The sequence below is a fragment of the Channa argus genome, unplaced genomic scaffold, assembly GCF_033026475.1.
Source record: "Channa argus isolate prfri unplaced genomic scaffold, Channa argus male v1.0 Contig039, whole genome shotgun sequence".
NCBI lineage: Eukaryota > Metazoa > Chordata > Actinopteri > Anabantiformes > Channidae > Channa > Channa argus.
The window spans coordinates 268,831-288,036 of record NW_027125258.1 but is presented as its reverse complement, the minus strand read 5'-3'; the positions used below and the strand labels follow the sequence as shown (position 1 = coordinate 288,036).

Below are 19,206 nucleotides of genomic sequence, written 5' to 3'. Positions count from 1 at the left end.
GGTGAATATTGCAAGAAATGGAGACTTTTCTCAAGAACACCTTGAGTATGTTGATTGAATTAGAGAATAATAAACTAATGAGTTAGTTCCACTGTCCTAAAGAGTCAATTCCCACCAATGGCTGTCAGGATGGCCGAGCGGTCTAAGGTGCCAGACTTAAGAAAGGGCTCTTTCCCCAAAGGGACTTCTGGTCTCCAATGGAGGCGTGGGTTCAAATCCCACTCCTGACATTTCTTCCCTCTGCATGTTGGTCATGATTTAGACATGTTTGTATTTGACAACTTTAGCAACTCGTGATTGTCTTTTGTTGCACAAAGCAAAAGACATGGTGCCACTATTGCATAATCCTTCTCTACCAGATACCAATGTGCTGCTGAGATGATGCTGCCGCAACATTCTTACGAGAATGCACCTCGGGCACTCCTGGTAGTAATTTCTGACAACTGACGCTCCACATCAACTCACGTCAAGTCAGGTGGCCATGATGTGCATGCAAACGGTTAGTTCAAAGCAATATATTCCAAGCGTAATACTTACTGTCCGAGGAAGATGCTGAAAACAAACGGCTAAATAGTTGCAGCTGATCTAAAAGTGATTGCTGCAACAGAGTGGGACTTTGCTCAAACACGCCTGGAAATTTGTTGCTTTATTGAGGATCAAAAGGTCTTTTCAGGGGTTCAGTTTCTGCAGACCCACACTATAACTGCAGAAAAACTTGATCTCTTGTCCAGCTGAAAATGAAAGTCACTTCCGGCAATTACACACAGTAAAGTAGCCAAATTACAGTCAGCTTTCTCAGGGGAGCTGATTTCACAAACTGAGGTATGGAAACTGACTTTACCCGACTAGATACCAGTCGGAGAACGCCAATTTCGTTGTCGTTTATAAACGTAACCATGTTTCCAATCAGGTTTCTCAAACTGTGCGTATATAAGTAACAAAAGGCTGCAAGCCCCATGATGGATGCTGAGGTTTTCGAAAGAGAAGCAATTCAGAAAACCCAGCTGCAACTGCAGCCAGACTTGGCTGCTTGTACAATCGTTTTGCAAAACAAAATTAATCATCTAACCAACAATCCAACTGAGACCCACTAAACTCACTTACAAGAGCTTCACTCACTTCATGTCACTGTCATAAGTTGTGCAAAGTCCCAACTGACGTCCTTTCAAGCTGAGACAAAGGTGAATATTGCAAGAAATGGAGACTTTTCTCAAGAACACCTTGAGTATGTTGATTGAATTAGAAAATAATAAACTAATGAGTTAGTTCCACTGTCCTAAAGAGTCAATTCCCACCAATGGCTGTCAGGATGGCCAAGCGGTCTAAGGCGCCAGACTTAAGCAAGGGCTCTTTCAAGGGCTTCTGGTCTCCAATGGAGGTGTGGGTTCCAATCCCACTCCTGACATTACTTCCCTCTGCATGTTGGTCATGATTTAGACAGTTGTATTTGACAACTTTAGCAACTCGTGATTGTCTTTTGTTGCACGAAACAAAAGACATGGCGACACTATTGCATAATCCTTCTCTACCAGATACCAATGTGCTGCTGAGATGATGCTGCCGCAACATTCTTACGAGAATGCACCTCGGGCACTCCTGGCAGTAATTTCTGACAACTGATGCTCCACATCAACTCACGTCAAGTGAGGTGGCCATGATGTGCATGCAAACGGTTAGTTCAAAGCAATATATTCCAAGCGTAAGACTTACTGTCCGAAGAAGATGCTGAAAACAAACGGCTAAATAGTTGCAGTTGATCTAAAAGTGATTGCTGAAACAAAGTGGGACTTTGCGCAAACACACCTGGAAATCAGGTTTCCAATGAGGTTTCTCAAACTGTCCGTATATACGTAACAAAAGGCTGCAAGCCCCACGATGGATACTGAGGTTTTCGAAAGAGAAGCAATTCAGAAAACCCAGCTGCAACTGCAGCCAGACTTGGCTGCTTGTACAAACGTTTTGCCAAACAAAATTAATCATCTACCCAACACTCCAACTGAGACCCACTAAACTCACTTACAAGAGCTTTACTCACTTCACGCACAACTGACGCTCCACTTTAACTCACGTCAAATGAGGTGGCCATGATGTGCACCCAAACGGGTAGTTCAAAGCAATATATTCCAAGCCTAAGACTTACTGTCTGGAGGAAGATGCAGAAAACAAACTGCTAAATAGTTGCAGTTGATCTAAAAGTGATTGCTGAAACAAAGTGGGACTTTGCGCAAACACACCTGGAAATCAGGTTTCCAATGAGGTTTCTCAAACTGTGCATATATATGTAACAAAAGGCGGCAAGCCCCACGATGGATGCTGAGGTTTTTGAAAGAGAAGCAATTCAGAAAACCCAGCTGCAACTGCAGCCAGACTTGGCTGCTTGTACAAACGTTTTGCCAAAAAAAATTAATCATCTAACCAACACTCCAACTGAGACCCACTAAACTAACTTACAAGAGCTTCACTCACTTCATGTCACTGTCAGAAGTTGTGCAAAGTCCCGACTGACGTCCTTTCAAGCTGAGACAAAGGTGAATATTGCAAGAAATGGAGACTTTTCTCAAGAACACCTTGAGTATGTTGATTGAATTAGAGAATAATAAACTAATGAATTAGTTCCACTGTCCTAAAGAGTCAAGTCCCACCAATGGCTGTCAGGATGGCCGAGCGGTGTAAGGCGCCAGACTTAAGAAAGGGCTCTTTCCCTAAAGGGACTTCTAGTCTCCAATGGAGGTGCGAGTTCAAATCCCACTCCTGACATGTCTTCTCTCTGCATGTTGGTCATGATATAGACATGTTTGTATTTGACAAAATTAGCAACTCGTGATTGTCTTTTGTTGCAAAAGACATGGCGACACTATTGCATAATCCTTCTCTACCAGATACCAATATGATGCTGCCGCAACATTCTTACAAGAATGCACCTCGGGCACTCCTGCCAGTAATTTCTGACAACTGATGCTCCACATCAACTCCCGTCAAGTGAGGTGGCCATGATGTGCATGCAAACGGTTAGTTCAAAGCAATATATTCCAAGCGTAAGACTTACTGTCCGAAGAAGATGCTGAAAACAAACGGCTAAATAGTTGCAGTTGATCTAAAAGTGATTGCTGAAACAAAGTGGGACTTTGCGCAAACACACCTGGAAATCAGGTTTCCAATGAGGTTTCTCAAACTGTCTGTATATACGTAACAAAAGGCTGCAAGCCCCACGATGGATGCTGAGGTTTTCGAAAGAGAAGCAATTCAGAAAACCCAGCTGCAACTGCAGCCAGACTTGGCTGCTTGTACAAACGTTTTGCCAAACAAAATAAATCATCTAACCAACAATCCAACTGAGACCCACTAAACTCACTTACAAGAGCTTCACTCATTTCATGTCACTGTCATAAGTTGTGCAAAGTCCCGACTGACGTCCTTTGAAGCTGAGACAAAGGTGAATATTGCAAGAAATGGAGACTTTTCTCAAGAACACCTTGAGTATGTTGATTGAATTAGAGAATAATAAACTAATGAGTTAGTTCCACTGTCCTAAAGAGTCAATTCCCACCAATGGCTGTCAGGATGGCCGAGCGGTCTAAGGCGCCAGACTCAAGAAAGGGCTCTTTCCCCAAAGGGACTTCTGGTCTCCAATGGAGGCGTGGGATCAAATCCCACTCCTGACATTTCTTCCCTCTGCATGTTGGTCATGATTTAGACATGTTTGTATTTGACAACTTTAGCAACTCGTGATTGTCTTTTGTTGCACAAAGCAAAAGACATGGCGACACTATTGTATAATCCTTCTCTACCAGATACCAATGTGCTGCTGAGATGATGCTGCCGCAACATTCTTACGAAAATGCACCTCGGGCACTCCTGGTAGTAATTTCTGACAACTGACGCTCCACATCAACTCACGTCAAATGAGGTGGCCATGATGTGCACCCAAACGGTTAGTTCAAAGCAATATATTCCAAGCGTAAGACTTACTGTCTGGAGGAAGATGCAGAAAACAAATGGCTAAATACTTGCAGTTGATCTAAAAGTGATTGCTGAAACAAAGTGGGACTTTGTGCAAACACAACTGGAAATCAGGTTTTCAATGAGGTTTCTCAAACTGTCCGTATATACGTAACAAAAGGCTGCAAGCCCCACGATGGATGCTGAGGTTTTCGAAAGAGAAGCAATTCAGAAAACCCAGCTGCAACTGTAGCCAGACTTGGCTGCTTGTACAAACCTTTTGCCAAACAAAATTAATCATCTAAGCAACACTCCAACTTAGACCCACTAATCTCACTTACAAGAGCTTTACTCACTTCACGCACAACTGACGCTCCACTTTAACTCACGTCAAATGAGGTGGCCATGATGTGCATGCAAACGGTTAGTTCAAAGCAATATATTCCAAGCGTAATACTTACTGTCCGAGGAAGATGCTGAAAACAAACGGCTAAATAGTTGCAGCTGATCTAAAAGTGATTGCTGAAACAGAGTGGGACTTTGCTCAAACACGCCTGGAAATTTGTTGCTTTATTGAGGATCAAAAGGTCTTTTCAGGGGTTCAGTTTCTGCAGACCCACACTATAACTGCAGAAAAACTTGATCTCTTGTCCAGCTGAAAATGAAAGTCACTTCCGGCAATTACACACAGTAAAGTAGCCAAATTACAGTCAGCTTTCTCAGGGGAGCTGATTTCACAAACTGAGGTATGGAAACTGACTTTACCCGACTAGATACCAGTCGGAGATTGCCAATTTCGTTGTCGTTTATAAACGTAACCATGTTTCCAATCAGGTTTCTCAAACTGTGCGTATATAAGTAACAAAAGGCTGCAAGCCCCATGATGGATGCTGAGGTTTTCGAAAGAGAAGCAATTCAGAAAACCCAGCTGCAACTGCAGCCAGACTTGGCTGCTTGTACAATCGTTTTGCCAAACAAAATTAATCATCTAACCAACAATCCAACTGAGACCCACTAAACTCACTTACAAGAGCTTCACTCACTTCATGTCACTGTCATAAGTTGTGCAAAGTCCCAACTGACGTCCTTTCAAGCTGAGACAAAGGTGAATATTGCAAGAAATGGAGACTTTTCTCAAGAACACCTTGAGTATGTTGATTGAATTAGAGAATAATAAACTAATGAGTTAGTTCCACTGTCCTAAAGAGTCAATTCCCACCAATGGCTGTCAGGATGGCCAAGCGGTCTAAGGCGCCAGACTTAAGCAAGGGCTCTTTCAAGGGCTTCTGGTCTCCAATGGAGGCGTGGGTTCCAATCCCACTCCTGACATTTCTTCCCTCTGCATGTTTGTCATGATTTAGACATGTTTGTATTTGACAACTTTAGCAACTCGTGATTGTCTTTTGATGCAAAAGACATGGCGACACTATTGCATAATCCTTCTCTACCAGATACCAATGTGCTGCTGAGATGATGCTGCCGCAACATTCTTACGAGAATGCACCTCGGGCACTCCTGGCAGTAATTTCTGACAACTGATGCTCCACATCAACTCCCGTCAAGTGAGGTGGCCATGATGTGCATGCAAACGGTTAGTTCAAAGCAATATATTCCAAGCGTAAGACTTACTGTCCGAAGAAGATGCTGAAAACAAACGGCTAAATAGTTGCAGTTGATCTAAAAGTGATTGCTGAAACAAAGTGGGACTTTGTGCAAACACAACTGGAAATCAGGTTTTCAATGAGGTTTCTCAAACTGTCCGTATATACGTAACAAAAGGCTGCAAGCCCCACGATGGATGCTGAGGTTTTCGAAAGAGAAGCAATTCAGAAAACCCAGCTGCAACTGTAGCCAGACTTGGCTGCTTGTACAAACCTTTTGCCAAACAAAATTAATCATCTAAGCAACACTCCAACTTAGACCCACTAATCTCACTTACAAGAGCTTTACTCACTTCACGCACAACTGACGCTCCACTTTAACTCACGTCAAATGAGGTGGCCATTATGTGCACCCAAACGGTTAGTTCAAAGCAATATATTCCAAGCCTAAGACTTACTGTCTGGAGGAAGATGCAGAAAACAAACTGCTAAATAGTTGCAGTTGATCTAAAAGTGATTGCTGAAACAAAGTGGGACTTTGCGCAAACACACCTGGAAATCAGGTTTCCAATGAGGTTTCTCAAACTGTGCGTATATAAGTAACAAAAGGCTGCAAGCCCCACGATGGATGCTTAGGTTTTTGAAAGAGAAGCAATTCAGAAAACCCAGCTGCAACTGCAGCCAGACTTGGCTGCTTGTACAAACGTTTTGCCAAACAAAATTAATCATCTAACCAACACTCCAACTGAGACCCACTAAACTCACTTACAAGAGCTTCACTCAGTTCATGTCACTGTCATAAGTTGTGCAAAGTCCCGACTGACGTCCTTTCAAGCTGAGACAAAGGTGAATATTGCAAGAAATGGAGACTTTTCTCAAGAACACCTTGAGTATGTTGATTGAATTAGAGAATAATAAACTAATGAGTTAGTTCCACTGTCCTAAAGAGTCAATTCTCACCAATGGCTGTCAGGATGGCCGAGCGGTCTAAGGCGCCAGACTTAAGCAAGGGCTTTTTCCCCAATGGGACTTCTGGTCTCCAATGGTGGCGTAAGTTCAAATCCCACTCCTGACATTTCTTCCCTCTGCATGTTGGTCATGATTTAGACATGTTTGTATTTGACAACTTTAGCAACTCGTGATTGTCTTTTGTTGCACAAAGCAAAAGACATGGTGCCACTATTGCATAATCCTTCTCTACCAGATACCAATGTGCTGCTGAGATGATGCTGCCGCAACATTCTTACGAAAATGCACCTCGGGCACTCCTGGTAGTAATTTCTGACAACTGACGCTCCACATCAACTCACGTCAAGTCAGGTGGCCATGATGTGCATGCAAACGGTTAGTTCAAAGCAATATATTCCAAGCGTAATACTTACTGTCCGAGGAAGATGCTGAAAACAAACGGCTAAATAGTTGCAGCTGATCTAAAAGTGATTGCTGAAACAGAGTGGGACTTTGCTCAAACACGCCTGGAAATTTGTTGCTTTATTGAGGATCAAAAGGTCTTTTCAGGGGTTCAGTTTCTGCAGACCCACACTATAACTGCAGAAAAACTTGATCTCTTGTCCAGCTGAAAATGAAAGTCACTTCCGGCAATTACACACAGTAAAGTAGCCAAATTACAGTCAGCTTTCTCAGGGGAGCTGATTTAACAAACTGAGGTATGGAAACTGACTTTACCCGACTAGATACCAGTCGGAGAACGCCAATTTCGTTGTCGTTTATAAACGTAACCATGTTTCCAATCAGGTTTCTCAAACTGTGCATATATAAGTAACAAAAGGCTGCAAGCCCCATGATGGATGCTGAGGTTTTCGAAAGAGAAGCAATTCAGAAAACCCAGCTGCAACTGCAGCCAGACTTGGCTGCTTGTACAATCGTTTTGCCAAACAAAATTAATCATCTAACCAACAATCCAACTGAGACCCACTAAACTCACTTACAAGAGCTTCACTCACTTCATGTCACTGTCATAAGTTGTGCAAAGTCCCAACTGACGTCCTTTCAAGCTGAGACAAAGGTGAATATTGCAAGAAATGGAGACTTTTCTCAAGAACACCTTGAGTATGTTGATTGAATTAGAGAATAATAAACTAATGAGTTAGTTCCACTGTCCTAAAGAGTCAATTCCCACCAATGGCTGTCAGGATGGCCAAGAGGTCTAAGGTGCCAGACTTAAGCAAGGGCTCTTTCAAGGGCTTCTGGTCTCCAATGGAGGCGTGGGTTCAAATCCCACTCCTGACATTTCTTCCCTCTGCATGTTGGTCATGATTTAGACATGTTTGTATTTGACAACTTTAGCAACTCGTGATTGTCTTTTGTTGCACAAAGCAAAAGACATGGCGACACTATTGCATAATCCTTCTCTACCAGATACCAATGTGCTGCTGAGATGATGCTGCCGCAACATTCTTACGAAAATGCACCTCGGGCACTCCTGGTAGTAATTTCTGACAACTGACGCTCCACATCAACTCACGTCAAATGAGGTGGCCATGATGTGCACCCAAACGGTTAGTTCAAAACAATATATTCCAAGCGTAAGACTTACTGTCTGGAGGAAGATGCAGAAAACAAATGGCTAAATACTTGCAGTTGATCTAAAAGTGATTGCTGAAACAAAGTGGGACTTTGTGCAAACACAACTGGAAATCAGGTTTCCAATGAGGTTTCTCAAACTGTCCGTATATACGTAACAAAAGGCTGCAAGCCCCACGATGGATGCTGAGGTTTTCGAAAGAGAAGCAATTCAGAAAACCCAGCTGCAACTGTAGCCAGACTTGGCTGCTTGTACAAACCTTTTGCCAAACAAAATTAATTATCTAAGCAACACTCCAACTTAGACCCACTAATCTCACTTACAAGAGCTTTACTCACTTCACGCACAACTGACGCTCCACTTTAACTCACGTCAAATGAGGTGGCCATTATGTGCACCCAAACGGTTAGTTCAAAGCAATATATTCCAAGCGTAAGACTTACTGTCTGGAGGAAGATGCAGAAAACAAACTGCTAAATAGTTGCAGTTGATCTAAAAGTGATTGCTGAAACAAAGTGGGACTTTGCGCAAACACACCTGGAAATCAGGTTTCCAATGAGGTTTCTCAAACTGTGCGTATATACGTAACAAAAGGCTGCAAGCCCCACGATGGATGCTGAGGTTTTTGAAAGAGAAGCAATTCAGAAAACCCAGCTGCAACTGCAGCCAGACTTGGCTGCTTGTACAAACGTTTTGCCAAACAAAATTAATCATCTAACCAACACTCCAACTGAGACCCACTAAACTCACTTACAAGAGCTTCACTCAGTTTATGTCACTGTCATAAGTTGTGCAAAGTCCCGACTGACGTCCTTTCAAGCTGAGACAAAGGTGAATATTGCAAGAAATGGAGACTTTTCTCAAGAACACCTTGAGTATGTTGATTGAATTAGAGAATAATAAACTAATGAGTTAGTTCCACTGTCCTAAAGAGTCAATTCTCACCAATGGCTGTCAGGATGGCCGAGCGGTCTAAAGCGCCAGACTTAAGCAAGGGCTTTTTCCCCAATGGGACTTCTGGTCTCCAATGGTGGCGTAAGTTCAAATCCCACTCCTGACATTTCTTCCCTCTGCATGTTGGTCATGATTTAGACATGTTTGTATTTGACAACTTTAGCAACTCGTGATTGTCTTTTGTTGCAAAAGACATGGTGCCACTATTGCATAATCCTTCTCTACCAGATACCAATGTGCTGCTGAGATGATGCTGCCGCAACATTCTTACGAGAATGCACCTCGGGCACTCCTGGTAGTAATTTCTGACAACTGACGCTCCACATCAACTCACGTCAAGTCAGGTGGCCATGATGTGCATGCAAACGGTTAGTTCAAAGCAATATATTCCAAGCGTAATACTTACTGTCCGAGGAAGATGCTGAAAACAAACGGCTAAATAGTTGCAGCTGATCTAAAAGTGATTGCTGAAACAGAGTGGGACTTTGCTCAAACACGCCTGGAAATTTGTTGCTTTATTGAGGATCAAAAGGTCTTTTCAGGGGTTCAGTTTCTGTAGACCCACATTATAACTGCAGAAAAACTTGATCTCTTGTCCAGCTGAAAATGAAAGTCACTTCCGGCAATTACACACAGTAAAGTAGCCAAATTACAGTCAGCTTTCTCAGGGGAGCTGATTTCACAAACTGAGGTATGGAAACTGACTTTACCCGACTAGATACCAGTCGGAGAACGCCAATTTCGTTGTCGTTTATAAACGTAACCATGTTTCCAATCAGGTTTCTCAAACTGTGCGTATATACGTAACAAAAGGCTGCAAGCCCCATGATGGATGCTGAGGTTTTCGAAAGAGAAGCTATTCAGAAAACCCAGCTGCAACTGCAGCCAGACTTGGCTGCTTGTACAATCGTTTTGCCAAACAAAATTAATCATCTAACCAACAATCCAACTGAGACCCACTAAACTCACTTACAAGAGCTTCACTCACTTCATGTCACTGTCATAAGTTGTGCAAAGTCCCAACTGACGTCCTTTCAAGCTGAGACAAAGGTGAATATTGCAAGAAATGGAGACTTTTCTCAAGAACACCTTGAGTATGTTGATTGAATTAGAGAATAATAAACTAATGAGTTAGTTCCACTGTCCTAAAGAGTCAGTTCCCACCAATGGCTGTCAGGATGGCCAAGCGGTCTAAGGCACCAGACTTAAGCAAGGGCTCTTTCAAGGGCTTCTGGTCTCCAATGGAGGCGTGGGTTCAAATCCCCCTCCTGACATTTCTTCCCTCTGCATGTTTGTCATGATTTAGACATGTTTGTATTTGACAACTTTAGCAACTCGTGATTGTCTTTTGATGAACAAAGCAAAAGACATGGCGACACTATTGCATAATCCTTCTCTACCAGATACCAATGTGCTGCTGAGATGATGCTGCCGCAACATTCTTACGAGAATGCACCTCGGGCACTCCTGGCAGTAATTTCTGACAACTGACGCTCCACATCAATTCACGTCAAGTGAGGTGGCCATGATGTGCAAGCAAACGGTTAGATCAAAGCAATATATTCCAAGCGTAAGACTTACTGTCCGAAGTAGATGCTGAAAACAAACGGCTAAATAGTTGCAGTTGATCTAAAAGTGATTGCTGAAAAAAAGTGGGACTTTGTGCAAACACAACTGGAAATCAGGTTTCCAATGAGGTTTCTCAAACTGTCCGTATATACGTAACAAAAGGCTGCAAGCCCCACGATGGATGCTGAGGTTTTCGAAAGAGAAGCAATTCAGAAAACCCAGCTGCAACTGCAGCCAGACTTGGCTGCTTGTACAAACGTTTTGCCAAACAAAATTAATCATCTAACCAACACTCCAACTGAGACCCACTAAACTCACTTACAAGAGCTTCACTCACTTCATGTCACTGTCATAAGTTGTGCAAAGTCCCGACTGACGTCCTTTCAAGCTGAGACAAAGGTGAATATTGCAAGAAATGGAGACTTTTCTCAAGAACACCTTGAGTATGTTGATTGAATTAGAGAATAATAAACTAATGAGTTAGTTCCACTGTCCTAAAGAGTCAATTCCCACAAATGGCTGTCAGGATGGCCGAGCGGTCTAAGGCGCCAGACTTAAGCAAGGGCTCTTTCCCCAAAAAGACTTCTGGTCTCCAATGGAGGCGTGCGTTCAAATCCCACTCCTGACATTTCTTCCCTCTGCATGTTGGTCATGATTTAGACATAGTTGTATTTGACAACTTTAGCAACTCGTGATTGTCTTTTGTTGCACAAAGCAAAAGACATGGCGACACTATTGCATTATCCTTCTCTACCAGATACCAATGTGCTGCTGAGATGATGCTGCCGCAACATTCTTACGAGAATGCACCTCGGGCACTCCTGGCAGTAATTTCTGATCACTGACGCTCCACATCAACTCACGTCAAGTGAGGTGGCCATGATGTGCAACCAAACGGTTAGTTCAAGCAATATATTCCAAGCCTAAGACTTACTGTCTGGAGGAAGATGCAGAAAACCAACGGCTAAATAGTTGCAGTTGATCTAAAAGTGATTGCTGAAACAGAGTGGGACTTTGCTAAAACACTCCTGGAAATATGTTGCTTTATTGAGGATTAAAAGGTCTTTTCAGGAGTTCAGTTTCAGGAGACCCACACTAAAACTGCAGAAAAATTTTATCTCTTGTCCAGCTGAAAATGAAAGTCACTTCCGGCAATTACACACAGTAAAGTAGCCAAATTACAGTCGGCTTTCTCGGGGGAGCTGATTTCACAAACTGAGGTATGGAAACTGACTTTACCCGACTAGATACCAGTCGGAGATTGCCAAGTTCGTTGTCGTTTATAAACGTAACCATGTTTCCAATCAGGTTTCTCAAACTGTGCGTATATAAGTAACAAAAGGCTGCAAGCCCCATGATGGATGCTGAGGTTTTCGAAAGAGAAGCAATTCAGAAAACCCAGCTGCAACTGCAGCCAGACTTGGCTGCTTGTACAATCGTTTTGCCAAACAAAATTAATCATCTAACCAACAATCCAACTGAGACCCACTAAACTCACTTACAAGAGCTTCACTCACTTCATGTCACTGTCATAAGTTGTGCAAAGTCCCGACTGACGTCCTTTCAAGCTGAGACAAAGGTGAATAATGCAAGAAATGGAGACTTTTCTCAAGAACACCTTGAGTATGTTGATTGAATTAGAGAATAATAAACTAATAAGTTAATTCCACTGTCCTAAAGAGTCAATTCCCACCAATGGCTGGCAGGATGGCCGAGCGGTCTAAGGCGCAAGATTTAAGCAAGGGCTCTTTCCCCAAAGGGACTTCTGGTCTCCAATGGAGGTGTAAGTTCAAATCCCACTCCTGACATTTCTTCCCTCTGCATGTTGGTCATGATTTACACATGTTTGTATTTGACAACTTTAGCAACTCGTGATGATCTTTTGTTGCACAAAGCAAAAGACATGGCGACACTATTGCATAATCCTTCTCTACCAGATACCAATGTGCTGCTGAGATGATGCTGCCGCAACATTCTTACGAGAATGCACCTCGGGCACTCCTGGCAGTAATTTCTGACAACTGACGCTCCACATCAACTCACGTCAAGTGAGGTGGCCATGATGTGCATGCAAACGGTTAGTTCAAAGCAATATATTCCAAGCGTAAGACTTACTGTCCGAAGAAGATGCTGAAAACAAACGGCTAAATAGTTGCAGTTGATCTAAAAGTGATTGCTGAAACAAAGTGGGACTTTGTGCAAACACAACTGGAAATCAGGTTTCCAATGAGGTTTCTCAAACTGTCCGTATATACGTAACAAAAGGCTGCAAGCCCCATGATGGAGGCTGAGGTTTTCGAAAGAAAAGCAATTCAGAAAACCCAGCTGCAACTGCAGCCAGACTTGGCTGCTTGTACAAACGTTTTGCCAAACTAAATTAATCATCTAACCAACACTCCAACTGAGACCCACTAAACTCACTTACAAGAGCTTTACTCACTTCACGCACAACTGACGCTCCACATTAACTCACGTCAAGTGAGGTGGCCATGATGTGCACCCAAACGGTTAGTTCAAAGCAATATATTCCAACCCTAAGACTTACTGTCTGGAGGAAGATGCAGAAAACAAACTGCTAAATAGTTGCAGTTGATCTAAAAGTGATTGCTGAAACAAAGTGGGACTTTGCGCAAACACACCTGGAAATCAGGTTTCCAATGAGGTTTCTCAAACTGTGCGTATATACGTAACAAAAGGCTGCAAGCCCCACGATGGATGCTGAGGTTTTTGAAAGAGAAGCAATTCAGAAAACCCAGCTGCAACTGCAGCCAAACTTGGCTGCTTGTACAAACGTTTTGCCAAACAAAATTAATCATCTAACCAACACTCCAACTGAGACCCACTAAACTCACTTACAAGAGCTTCACTCACTTCATGTCACTGTCATAAGTTGTGCAAAGTCCCGACTGACGTCATTTCAAGCTGAGACAAAGGCGAATATTGCAAGAAATGGAGACTTTTCTCAAGAACACCTTGAGTATGTTGATTGAATTAGAGAACAATAAACTAATGAGTTAGTTCCACTGTCCTAAAGAGTCAATTCCCACAAATGGCTGTCAGAATGGCCGAGCGGTCTAAGGCGCCAGACTTTAGCAAGGGCTCTTTCCCCAAAGGGACTTCTGGTCTTCAATGGAGACGTGGGTTCAAATCCCACTCCTGACATTTCTTCCCTCTGCATGTTGGTCATGATTTAGACATGTTTGTATTTGACAACTTTAGCAACTCGTGATTGTCTTTTGTTGCACAAAGCAAAAGACATGGCGACACTATTGCATAATCCTTCTCTACCAGATACGAATGTGCTGCTGAGATGATGCTGCCGCAACATTCTTACGAGAATGCACCTCGGGCACTCCTGGTAGTAATTTCTGACAACTGACGCTCCACATCAACTCACGTCAAGTCAGGTGGCCATGATGTGCATGCAAACGGTTAGTTCAAAGCAATATATTCCAAGCGTAATACTTACTGTCCGAGGAAGATGCTGAAAACAAACGGCTAAATAGTTGCAGCTGATCTAAAAGTGATTGCTGAAACAAAGTGGGACTTTGCGCAAACACACCTGGAAATCAGGTTTCCAATGAGGTTTCTCAAACTGTCCGTATATACGTAACAAAAGGCTGCAAGCCCCACGATGGATGCTGAGGTTTTCGAAAGAGAAGCAATTCAGAAAACCCAGCTGCAACTGCAGCCAGACTTGGCTGCTTATACAAACGTTTTGCCAAACAAAATTAATCATCTAACCAACACTCCAACTGAGACCCACTAAACTCACTTACAAGAGCTTTACTCACTTCACGCACAACTGACGCTCCACATTAGCTCACGTCAAGTGAGTTGGCCATGATGTGCACCCAAACGGTTAGTTCAAAGCAATATATTCCAAGCCTAAGACTTACTGTCTGGAGGAAGATGCAGAAAACAAACTGCTAAATAGTTGCAGTTGATCTAAAAGTGATTGCTGAAAGAAAGTGGGACTTTGCGCACACACACCTGGAAATCAGGTTTCCAATGAGGTTTCTCAAACTGTCCGTATATACGTAACAAAAGGCTGCAAGCCCCAAGAAGGATGCTGAGGTTTTCGAAAGAGAAGCAATTCAGAAAACCCAGCTGCAACTGCAGCCAGACTTGGCTGCTTGTACAAACGTTTTGCCAAACAAAATTAATCATCTAACCAACACTCCAACTGAGACCCACTAAACTCACTTACAAGAGCTTCACTCACTTCATGTCACTGTCATAAGTTGTGCAAAGTCCCGACTGACGTCCTTTCAAGCTGAGACAAAGGTGAATATTGCAAGAAATGGAGACTTTTCTCAAGAACACCTTGAGTATGTTGATTGAATTAGAGAATAATAAACTAATGAGTTAGTTCCACTGTCATAAAGAGTCAATTCCCACCAATGGCTGTCAGGATGGCCGAGCGGTCTAAGGCGCCAGACTTAAGCAAGGGCTCTTTCACCAAAGGGACTTCTGGTCTCCAATGGAGGCGTGGGTTCAAATCCCACTCCTGACATTTCTTCCCTCTGCATGTTGGTCATGATTTAGACATAGTTGTATTTGACAACTTTAGCAACTCGTGATTGTCTTTTGTTGCACAAAGCAAAAGACATGGCGACACTATTGCATTATCCTTCTCTACCAGATACCAATGTGCTGCTGAGATGATGCTGCCGCAACATTCTTACGAGAATGCACCTCGGGCACTCCTGGCAGTAATTTCTGACAACTGACGCTCCACATCAACTCACGTCAAGTGAGGTGGCCATGATGTGCACCCAAACGGTTAGTTCAAGCAATATATTCCAAGCCTAAGACTTACTGTCTGGAGGAAGATGCAGAAAACCAACGGCTAAATAGTTGCAGTTGATCTAAAAGTGATTGCTGAAACAGAGTGGGACTTTGCTAAAACACGCCTGGAAATATGTTGCTTTATTGAGGATTAAAAGGTCTTTTCAGGGGTTCAGTTTCTGCATACCCACACTATAACTGCAGAAAAACTTGATCTCTTGTCCAGCTGAAAATGAAAGTCACTTCCGGCAATTACACACAGTAAAGTACCCAAATTACAGTCAGCTTTCTCAGGGGAGCTGATTTCACAAACTGAGGTATGGAAACTGAGTTTACCCGACTAGATACCAGTCGGAGAACGCCAATTTCGTTGTCGTTTATAAACGTAACCATGTTTCCAATCTTGTTTCTCAAACTGTGCGTATATAAGTAACAAAAGGCTGCAAGCCCCATGATGGATGCTGAGGTTTTCGAAAGAGAAGCAATTCAGAAAACCCAGCTGCAACTGCAGCCAGACTTGGCTGCTTGTACAATCGTTTTGCCAAACAAAATTAATCATCTAACCAACAATCCAACTGAGACCCACTAAACTCACTTACAAGAGCTTCACTCACTTCATGTCACTGTCATAAGTTGTGCAAAGTCCCGACTGACGTCCTTTCAAGCTGAGACAAAGGTGAATAATGCAAGAAATGGAGACTTTTCTCAAGAACACCTTGAGTATGTTGATTGAATTAGAGAATAATAAACTAATAAGTTAATTCCACTGTCCTAAAGAGTCAATTCCCACCAATGGCTGGCAGGATGGCCGAGCGGTCTAAGGCGCAAGATTTAAGCAAGGGCTCTTTCCCCAAAGGGACTTCTGGTCTCCAATGGAGGTGTGAGTTCAAATCCCACTCCTGACATTTCTTCCCTCTGCATGTTGGTCATGATTTACACATGTTTGTATTTGACAACTTTAGCAACTCGTGATTGTCTATTGTTGCGCAAAGCAAAAGACATGGCGACACTATTGCATAATCCTTCTCTACCAGATACCAATGTGCTGCTGAGATAAGGCTGCCGCGACATTCTTACGAGAATGCACCTCGCGCACTCCTGGCAGTAATTTCTGACAACTGACGCTCCACATCAACTCACGTCAAGTGAGGTGGCCATGATGTGCATGCAAACGGTTAGTTCAAAGCAATATATTCCAAGCGTAAGACTTACTGTCCGAAGAAGATGCTGAAAACAAACGGCTAAAGAGTTGCAGTTGATCTAAAAGTGATTGCTGAAACAAAGTGGGACTTTGCGCAAACACACCTGGAAATCAGGTTTCCAATGAGGTTTCTCAAACTGTCCGTATATACGTAACAAAAGGCTGCAAGCCCCACGATGGATGCTGAGGTTTTCGAAATAGAAGCAATTCAGAAAACCCAGCTGCAACTGCAGCCAGACTTGGCTGCTTGTACAAACGTTTTGCCAAACAAAATTAATCATCTACCCAACACTCCAACTGAGACCCACTAAACTCACTTACAAGAGCTTTACTCACTTCACGCACAACTGACGCTCCACTTTAACTCACGTCAAATGAGGTGGCCATGATGTGCACCCAAACGGTTAGTTCAAAGCAATATATTCCAAGCCTAAGACTTACTGTCTGGAGGAAGATGCAGAAAACAAACTGCTAAATAGTTGCAGTTGATCTAAAAGTGATTGCAGAAACAAAGTGGGACTTTGCGCAAACACACCTGGAAATCAGGTTTCCAATGAGGTTTCTCAAACTGTGCGTATATACGTAACAAAAGGCTGCAAGCCCCACGATGGATGCTGAGGTTTTTGAAAGAGAAGCAATTCAGAAAACCCAGATGCACCTGCAGCCAGACTTGGCTGCTTCTACAAACGTTTTGCCAAACAAAATTGATCATCTAACCAACATTCCAACTGAGACCCACTAAACTCACTTACAAGAGCTTCACTCAGTTCATGTCACTGTCATAAGTTGTGCAAAGTCCCGACTGACGTCCTTTCAAGCTGAGACAAAGGTGAATATTGCAAGAAATGGAGACTTTTCTCAAGAACACCTTGAGTATGTTGATTGAATTAGAGAATAATAAACTAATGAGTTAGTTCCACTGTCCTAAAGAGTCAATTCTCACCAATGGCTGCCAGGATGGCCGAGCGGTCTAAGGCGCCAGACTTAAGCAAGGGCTCTTTCCCCAGTGGGACTTCTGGTCTCCAATGGAGGTGTAAGTTCAAATCCCACTCCTGACATTTCTTCCCTCTGCATGTTGGTCATGATTTAGACATGTTTGTATTTGACAACTTTAGCAACTCGTGATTGTCTTTTGTTGCACAAAGCAAAAGACATGGCGACACTATTGCATAATCCTTCTCTACCAGATACCAATGTGCTGCTGAGATGATGCTGCCGCAACATTCTTACGAGAATGCACCTCGGGCACTCCTGGCAGTAATTTCTGACAACTGACGCTCCACATCAACTCACGTCAAGTGAGGTGGCCATGATGTGCATGCAAACGGTTAGTTCAAAGCAATATATTCCAAGCGTAATACTTACTGTCCGAGGAAGATGCTGAAAACAAACGGCTAAATACTTGCAGCTGATCTAAAAGTGATTGCTGAAACAAAGTGGGACTTTGCTCAAACACGCCTGGAAATATGTTGCTTTATTGAGGATTAAAAGGTCTTTTCAGGAGTTCAGTTTCAGGAGACCCACACTAAAACTGCAGAAAAACTTGATCTCTTGTCCAGCTGAAAATGAAAGTCACTTCCGGCAATTACACACAGTAAAGTAGCCAAATTACAGTCGGCTTTCTCGGGGGAGCTGATTTCACAAACTGAGGTATGGAAACTGACTTTACCCGACTAGATACCAGTCGGAGATTGCCAATTTCGTTGTCGTTTATAAACGTAACCATGTTTCCAATCAGGTTTCTCAAACTGTGCGTATATAAGTAACAAAAGGCTGCAAGCCCCATGATGGATGCTGAGGTTTTCGAAAGAGAAGCAATTCAGAAAACCCAGCTGCAACTGCAGCCAGACTTGGCTGCTTGTACAATCGTTTTGCCAAACAAAATTAATCATCTAACCAACAATCCAACTGAGACCCACTAAACTCACTTACAAGAGCTTCACTCACTTCATGTCACTGTCACAAGTTGTGCAAAGTCCCGACTGACGTCCTTTCAAGCTGAGACAAAGGTGAATAATGCAAGAAATGGAGACTTTTCTCAATAACACCTTGAGTATGTTGATTGAATTAGAGAATAATAAACTAATGAGTTAGTTCCACTGTCCTAAAGAGTCAATTCCCACCAATGGCTGTCAGGATGGCCGAGCGGTCTAAGGCGCCAGACTTAAGCAAGGGCTCTTTCCCCAAAGGGACTTCTGGTCTCCAATGGAGGCGTGGGTTCAAATCCCACTCCTGACATTTCTTCCCTCTGCATGTTGGTCATGATTTAGACATGTTTGTATTTGACAACTTTAGTATCTCGTGATTGTCTTTTGTTGCACAAAGCAAAAGACATGGCGACACTATTGCATAATCCTTCTCTACCAGATACCAATGTGCTGCTGAGATGATGCTGCCGCAACATTCTTACGAGAATGCACCTCGGGCACTCCTGGTAGTAATTTCTGACAACTGACGCTCCACATCAACTCACGTCAAGTGAGGTGGCCATGATGTGCATGCAAACGGTTAGTTCAAAGCAATATATTCCAAGCATAATACTTACTGTCCGAGGAAGATGCTGAAAACAAACGGCTAAATAGTTGCAGCTGATCTAAAAGTGATTG

General features: G+C 43.0%; 9 non-coding genes across 9 annotated transcripts; all 9 read left to right on the top strand.

Annotated features, from left to right (window-relative positions):
- Nucleotides 1-123: 123 nt before the first annotated feature.
- trnal-uaa (transfer RNA leucine (anticodon UAA)) lies at nt 124-230 on the top strand. The gene is made up of 2 exons: nt 124-161; nt 186-230. It is a non-coding gene; the product is annotated as a tRNA-Leu (tRNA).
- A 1,073-nt stretch (nt 231-1,303) lies between these two features.
- trnal-uaa (transfer RNA leucine (anticodon UAA)) lies at nt 1,304-1,405 on the top strand. Its single transcript is given in 2 exon segments — nt 1,304-1,341; nt 1,361-1,405. It is a non-coding gene; the product is annotated as a tRNA-Leu (tRNA).
- A 2,150-nt stretch (nt 1,406-3,555) lies between these two features.
- On the top strand, nt 3,556-3,662 carry trnal-caa (transfer RNA leucine (anticodon CAA)). The gene is made up of 2 exons: nt 3,556-3,593; nt 3,618-3,662. It is a non-coding gene; the product is annotated as a tRNA-Leu (tRNA).
- A 1,504-nt stretch (nt 3,663-5,166) lies between these two features.
- trnal-uaa (transfer RNA leucine (anticodon UAA)) lies at nt 5,167-5,268 on the top strand. The gene is given in 2 exon segments: nt 5,167-5,204; nt 5,224-5,268. It is a non-coding gene; the product is annotated as a tRNA-Leu (tRNA).
- A 2,420-nt stretch (nt 5,269-7,688) lies between these two features.
- Nucleotides 7,689-7,790, top strand: trnal-uaa (transfer RNA leucine (anticodon UAA)). Its single transcript is given in 2 exon segments — nt 7,689-7,726; nt 7,746-7,790. It is a non-coding gene; the product is annotated as a tRNA-Leu (tRNA).
- A 2,421-nt stretch (nt 7,791-10,211) lies between these two features.
- trnal-uaa (transfer RNA leucine (anticodon UAA)) lies at nt 10,212-10,313 on the top strand. Its single transcript is given in 2 exon segments — nt 10,212-10,249; nt 10,269-10,313. It is a non-coding gene; the product is annotated as a tRNA-Leu (tRNA).
- An 816-nt stretch (nt 10,314-11,129) lies between these two features.
- Nucleotides 11,130-11,236, top strand: trnal-uaa (transfer RNA leucine (anticodon UAA)). The gene is made up of 2 exons: nt 11,130-11,167; nt 11,192-11,236. It is a non-coding gene; the product is annotated as a tRNA-Leu (tRNA).
- Nucleotides 11,237-15,017: 3,781 nt separating this feature from the next.
- trnal-uaa (transfer RNA leucine (anticodon UAA)) lies at nt 15,018-15,124 on the top strand. Its single transcript has 2 exons — nt 15,018-15,055; nt 15,080-15,124. It is a non-coding gene; the product is annotated as a tRNA-Leu (tRNA).
- A 3,607-nt stretch (nt 15,125-18,731) lies between these two features.
- Nucleotides 18,732-18,838, top strand: trnal-uaa (transfer RNA leucine (anticodon UAA)). The gene is made up of 2 exons: nt 18,732-18,769; nt 18,794-18,838. It is a non-coding gene; the product is annotated as a tRNA-Leu (tRNA).
- The last annotated feature ends 368 nt before the right edge of the window (nt 18,839-19,206 follow it).